Genomic DNA, 7,499 nt, shown 5'->3' on the forward strand with positions numbered 1-7,499 from the left:
AGACACAGCCACTCATAGAAATTAGGAAATTCATTAGGCAGCATACAATGACCCCTTGTGATAGTCTTTATTTACTGTAGAACATCCGGATAGTTGTGTTGATAAGGGTAGAATGCATGTGTGTAGGTAGGCAGCATGAGAGCGGGAGGCGGTTGGTATGACAGACTCTTAGCAGACGCTTGACTGTCTGCTCCTAAATATACTTGGAATAAACACATAAATTGAGCATCCCGACCTTTACGTGTGGATATTTTAACATAACAAAGTTGGTGACGATTTGGGAGAACTATCCTGAGGTGAGGGAGCAGACAGTTGGATTGCTAATCGCAGCTGCAGTCAATTAAAGCGGTTGTGAGGAGAAATTGAGCGTACCATGTGTTTACACAGTGGGTGTATTTCGTGCTTTGATTTTGTCGCAAGGTACCTGTTACCTTTTAATTTCTGTGACTGCGGGCATTGAAAGCTGTGAAGGTGTTGGAGGCAGCGAGCTCTTGGAGGTGGCTACACTAGCGCGGCGACAGTAAACAGCGCGCACACGAGGCTATTCATGAGGAAGGCTTCTGAGAATCTGACATTATTAGGGAGACGCTCAACTGCGCTCCGACGGTATGTGGCGGCCACCGTTAATTGGGAAGGGAATCTAAGTCATTCCTTTTTTTATTATATACCCAGAGAGATCCGATTACAATATATAAAATGATACTACACATAATAGAAAGCAGGCTCATAATCATAAATAGATACATATATGCCACTAATAAATAGTATTTAAAAAGGATGCCATAAATAGTATAAATACAAAGCAGTTAACAACAAAAGAAGGTAAAAAAAGAAAAATACATATATATATATATATATATATATATATATATATATATATATATATATATATATATATATATATATATATATATATATATATATATATATATATATATATATATATATATATATATATATATATATTACCTACTGGCGGTCGCCAGTAGGTAGTTATAGTTAGGACCACGTTTCCATAGGAAATCCGCAACATTCTATTTTGAATAACTTTGGCGCCGGTCGACGAATCCTCGCAAATTTTTCAAAATAGGGGGGGCGCTACGCTCCGCTCCTACCCTGAAAGTCTCGGGGGGGATTCGTCAAGCGGGGGCTGAGATAAAAGGGGGGTCCCAAAACGCGTTTTTCCCATGCATTTTTCCATAGGACCTTTAGACACAGCTACAGCCCGAACGGCTGAACAGAATTACTAGAAATTTGGCAGAGAGGTAGTCCTCAGGTCAAGGAAGTGCCTTTTGTAGGTTTGGTGTAAATCTGTTCAGTAGATTCTGAGAAAATAGCCTTTAAATCAATATATATATCTGAGCCAGCTTACGGTGCGCTTACGGTACGCTTACCGTACGCGTACGGTGGCGTGCGCGAGCGCGATTCTGATTGGCTCTTAGATCTTAGTAAACATTCGAATCGGCCGAAACCAGGAAGCGGCGGCCGCCATTTTCTCTCTCGCACTGAGAGTGTGGATTAAAATACAAAGCACAAAAACATGTAAAGGGGCTGTTTGGACAGCTCCAAAACACCTAGCCATGTTGAGGGAGTCCCCAAAGATCCCCGAAGGCCAAAAACGGAATTTTTATTTTTTCGCTAATTTCGCCGATTACGCTTACCGTACGCGTACGGTAAAAAAATATTTAAAAAAAAAAATTATCCACACTCTCCCCACCCCGTGTGCAAATGGTGCCCGAAGGGCACCATTTGTGCATGGCTTATCACAGGTGTGAAAAATTAAAATATTACCTTTCAAACGAAGTGCATCATATGTCCTCCATGTGCGCACGGTGCGCGAAGCGCATCGTGCGTACATGGCCCATCTAGCGTAACGTGGGCACGCGGTGCGCGTAGCGCACCGCGTGCCCACCGTGCGTGCACGAACGAACTGCGTTAAGTGGGCGCGCACGCCACGAATGGCGTAAAGTAACTTAGCATTTAAAAAAACGTACAAATTCACTGAAAAAAACATAGGTTTCACACACGTTATAGTTAGGAATTAGCATTTAAAAAACCTTGCAAATTCACTGAAAAAACCATAGGTTTCACACATGTTATAGTTAGCGGAAATTTTACTGATAAAAAACCAATGAAATTCCCCCGTTATAGTTAGTGCAGGCAACTATAACTCACGCGACCGCAATCTTCTGCTGATGACATATGTGTCTTTATGAAAAAAAAATATTTGTAATATATGTATAGCTAAAAATTTATGGAAGAAGACATGGGCAAATAAGTGTCTAAATACAGTATTAGCATCAGCAGAGGATTGCGGTCGCGTGAGTTATAGTTGCCTACAGTAACTATAACGGGGGAATTTCATTGGTTTTTTATCAGTAAAATTTCCGCTAACTATAACATGTGTGAAACCTATGGTTTTTTCAGTGAATATATATATATATATATATATATATATATATATATATATATATATATATATATATATATATATATATATATATATATAAGACAGAAGGCAACATTTCATAGTTATTTATATTGAGCTAATGCATGCACAACTTAGGATGATTCCCAAAGACCCTAGCCTCTTTATCTATCAGGACATCCCACACCCTTTCTCCATTTTGTAATAATCAACCACATTTTCCGCCCTAGTTTCCTTGCCTCCTTACCCCTACATACATTCACTGCAGTCTATTGGTTGTATATACCCAGGAGCCGTGCTAGCCATATCTGAAAGGTGGGGTGATCCTGGTCCTTCCGTCTAGCTGCAATTATTATCCTAAATACAGCTGTGCCACCAAATGCACAATACTTCTCGGCAGTATCCAGGCCAATGCCGCTGTCATATCCCGTAAGTATCAGGATGGGGGATAAATTAATCTTACGACCAATCAATCCCTCCCCAAAACCCACCACCTCATTCTTCAGGGGTAGCAATTTGTCACAATCATAAAACATATGTATTATTGTGGCCGACCCCTCCCCACACCGCGGGCAGTTACCGTCTATTTTCTTGCTCCAGTCAAATAGCTTAGCAGGGGTGAAATACAAATTAAAAATAGTTTTATAGGGATGTGCCTTAAGACTAGTTAATAAGAGTATCTTCGCAGTTAGTGACAATGCTATATATATATATGTGTATATATATATATATATATCAACATCCGGGTTGTTCTGCTTCCTAGCCCAGTTAGTTTCAATTTTCTCTAGGTCTGGGACGCTATTGAGCAGTGTACCGTAGATGTTCTTTATCCTATTACTCCCCTGCGCGATTAACTCTATTACTGGTATTTTTCTCCAGAGACATTTCTGGTCTGCAGGTGGCAAGGGATTCTCTGATTTGCAAATATTTCAAATACTGCTTACTAGGAATCCCATAGCCTTGCTGCAGTGCGGAAAAGGAGCATAGCTGATCTGCCATATATAAGTCCCCTAAGGTGTCTAGGTCTATCTGTTCCCACTGTCTTCCCATAGTGTCGTAAAAGAGGGGCGGAAAAAGAGAGGATCCTCACAAGGGGGCATACCGGCAGATCTTTGGAATCACCATAGCTTTACGCACTTTGTTCCAGATTTCACAGGCGCTATAGACCACCTTAAATCGGACCTACTTATAGTAACTTTGCTCCACCTGCCGCAACGGCAGCCCCACATCATCCCTCCCTATGGCAAGCTCTTATATCGATGGGATTCTGACATATCTTTCCTCCTCTGTCTCTTTGTTAGGTCCACACAATAAAAAATACATCTGGTGTAAAAGTGCTGTCCATTAGTAAAGTGTAATGTTCCGAAAAGACAGCCCGACCCATCATTGTGAAAGGGTCAGCTATTTTAAGGAACGCCTAACTTTCCTGTATTGCCAAACAAAGTTTGAGAATTTAGATTCTAATGTTTTTAAAATTACTACATCTAATGCCACTGGAATGGACCGAAACAGGCATTAAAGTTTTGGCAGCATTGTCATTTTTAAAACATTCCCTCGCCCGCTACTAGATAAGTGCAACCCGTTTATCCGTTTCAGATCCGTAGAAATTGCCTTTATCAAGGATTATTTATCTTGCCTATTGTATCTAATTTTGGGCTAATCCGGACTCGCAGGTATTCTGCATTTTCTACAACCCGCGAGTTTTTAAAAGTTATATTATATGTATAGATTACTAGTGTTTTTCCTTCATGCAACAAGTATCCTGATGCCTGCCCAAACTCTTTAGCAATAGTGACAGCTTCCCTGAATGCATCTGTCGGATTAGTGGTTAAAATAGCAATATCGTCAGCATATGCTAACATGTTAGTCTCAAACCCCTTGCATAAAATCGGTTTAATCTCCTGTTTTCTTAAAAACTTCTCTATCAAAGGATTTATATACATGGAAAATAAAATGGGGGAGCAGGGGCTTGCCTGTCTGGATCCCCTTGATATTAGTATATTTCCCGATTCCTTTCCCATCAACTACAGCCGGGCTCTAGGATCGGAGTACATTGCTCTAATGACCCTGGTGATTAGTGGGCCAAATCTTTTTTGCACAAGTAGCCCCTACAGAGACCTCCAGGCTACCCAGTCAAATGCCTTTTTCGGCATCAAGGAGGGTCTTTTCCATCTGTCCCCAGTTTCAGCCTGAATATCAAAGAGTGTTATAGCCCGCCCAATGTGGGCAGTTGTTCCTTCCCGGGAATAAAACCATGCTGCCAGGGCGAAACCAGATGACTTATGACCCTCCCTAGCCGAGTAGCTTGGTGTCCGAGTTGATCGGGGATATCCGCCTATATGAAGCTGGATTATCCTGTGGTTTATCTTTTTTAGGAAATACAATAATATCTGTCTCTTTCCAGGACTCTGATGGACAACCACTATATTGCACTCCCATAAACAGATCCAATAATATAGGGTCGATCAATGTTTGTATAGCCTTATATACTTCTAGGGGAATCTATCGGTGCCAGCCGCCTTCCCTGATGGTAATTCATTCAATGCCGTTCGAACCTCCTCCAGTGTGAAATCTGCTTCTAACTCATTCTTAACCCGATCATCAAGGATGGTCCGAGTTCCGCTTCTGTTACTATTTGCGAGACTTCCTGCGCTATTCCTGCGTCCTCCTTGTATAGCAGCTGAAAGTAGTCCTGAAATACCCCTAGAATATCAGCGGTCGCTGTATATGTTTGTCCATCCTTCTTAATTGAGGATATTACATTTTTAACATTTTTTGCAGAGTGCGTAATGCTAGCATCTTCCTCACTAGTTCTCCATTCTCATATAACTCATTTGGCTGTGTCTGGTATTCTTCAGTTGATTCCTTGGTGAGCCAACTATTTATTTCAGCTTTAAGAGAAATAATCCTGAGCTGGGTTTGTGCTACCTCCTGTCCCTGAGCTATCAGTGTTCCATGCTCTGCTTCTGCGCTGGTCAGCTCAATTAGTAGTCGTTCGTTTTCTATCCAGCGTTGCTTCCTTAGACGGGTGACAAAGCTGACTGTTTCCCTCCTTAAGCCAGCCATGAATGCATCCCAGACTATGCCACTACTGGCACAATATCTATTAATATCGAAAAATTCTTGGGCCCAGTTCTTAATATGTTTGATATAGATACTATTTGCAAGACGTTTCGTGTCAAAAGTCCATTTATTGCTGGTTTTAATGGCCACAAATACCTTGATTTCCAAAACCAGTGGATTGTGGTCCGATATCACCTTTGGGAGCTACCTTATCCCCACTTTATTAAATGTTAGACCTGGCACCATTGGCGGGGGTCTCCCTTCCATCTTTCGCTTTTGTCTCCTCTGTGTTTGTTGGTGTTAGATGCTCTGGGCGCTTTGCCACTGCCATTCAGTGCCACAGCGCGAATGCTCCCTATTGTAAAATGACTGTATGAATTGGTATTCCCTATAATCCTAGCTGACCCAAGGAACATGTTTGGAAAGTCGAATTTAGTCTGCCTGAGCTCAGAATATTAGAGTGCATCTTTTAGTGAGGATTATTTTTATATTCTGTGTTTGAAAATACCACTTTTAGAAAGTAGGTATTTTCTTGCCTCAGTCTTCCAGTGTGCTCTGCTGTTATGTGTATTGGATGTCTGGTTTTGGAGGGACAGGGCAGGCTGAGCCCGACCTGGATTGAACAGAGAGATCTGCAGTTGGAGTATGGGGAGGGGTGACCCTTTTAAACTGAGCAGGGCTCTGCCTGGCAAGGTGAATAATGGCTCCCCCTCCCACTGTGCGTCTGACGGCAGACCTCCTCTTACTGAAAGGCAGGATGCAGCCTTGAAACCAAGTGCTCCAGGACCACACCAAACCAGTTCTGGCTGGGTTCAGTGACTTGTGACTTTTGAGAACAAAGAGTTTTGGGGTATAAATATCTGTGCTAAAAACCCTACACGGTGTGTTACTTCTGGATGTCAAGTACCTCTGTCTGTGTAACTAGAGGGAAAGGACTGTGAAACTTCTATCCATCTTGCTGGATCAACTACCCAAGGGCCTGATTTGAGCTTGCTTCCTGCTGAAGTCTCAGGGACATAAGACTTCACCCATCAGCCTTCCGAATTCCTATTGAGGGGAATTCTACTCGCAGATGAGGCTTCTGTCAAGAATTCCAGAGCCTCTGGGTCTACTGCGGGGAAAACAGGCTGAGAATCATCGCTATCGCTCTTGTGTACCGCCGCAGCTGAGGAGCTTTTGCCACTGAGAGCCCGCTAATGTCCGTGCTACAAGAATTATCGCTTTCGCGTGCTGCTGCAGCTGAGGAGCTGTTGCCGCTGAGAGCCCGCATCTGTCTGTGCTACGAGAATCATTGCTATCGCTATTGTGGGCCGCTTCAGCTGAGGAGCTGTTGCCGCTGAGAGCCCGCATATGCCTGTGCTACGAGAATCATCGCTATCGCTATTGTGGGCCGCCGCAGCTGAGGAGCTGTTGCCGCTGAGAGCCCGCATTTGCCTGTGCTACGAGAATAATCGCTATTGCGGGCCACTGCAGCTGAGGAGCTGTTGCCGCTGAGAGCCCGCATTTGCCTGTGCTACGAGAATAATCGCTATTGCGGGCCACTGCAGCTGAGGAGCTGTGCCGCTGAGTGCCCTCCTTTAATCACCGTCTCAGGATCATTGTAAGTTCACGCTGCGGACCACTACAGCTGGGAGCTGTGGCCCCTGTGAGTCCGCCTGTCATCATTGTGGCTTCCTCCCGAAGCTGCGTGCCGTGACCCTTCAAACTTCTGGTACATTGTGTATCACCGGGTCGCTAGACCCTGGCCTCGTACTAAGTTTGTTTCACACGCTTTTGATTGCTTTTATTGCTTTTTTGTAAGTGTATCTTTATTTACGTGCATTGTGGCTTCTTGATCGCTTTTGAGCCTTGTGTTAAGCCTGTATAAAGATACTCATTTTTCTATAACTACTTGTATGGTGTCCCTTTGTAGTGTCTTCACTGTGTTATTGTGTATGGTCATAAATGCTTCACACACTGCATCTGAGATAGGCCTGTCTGCTCATGCTACGTTACCACAGGGTTGAGC

This window comes from Triturus cristatus, chromosome 3_1 (genome assembly GCF_964204655.1).
Source record: "Triturus cristatus chromosome 3_1, aTriCri1.1, whole genome shotgun sequence".
NCBI classification, from domain to species: Eukaryota; Metazoa; Chordata; class Amphibia; order Caudata; family Salamandridae; genus Triturus; species Triturus cristatus.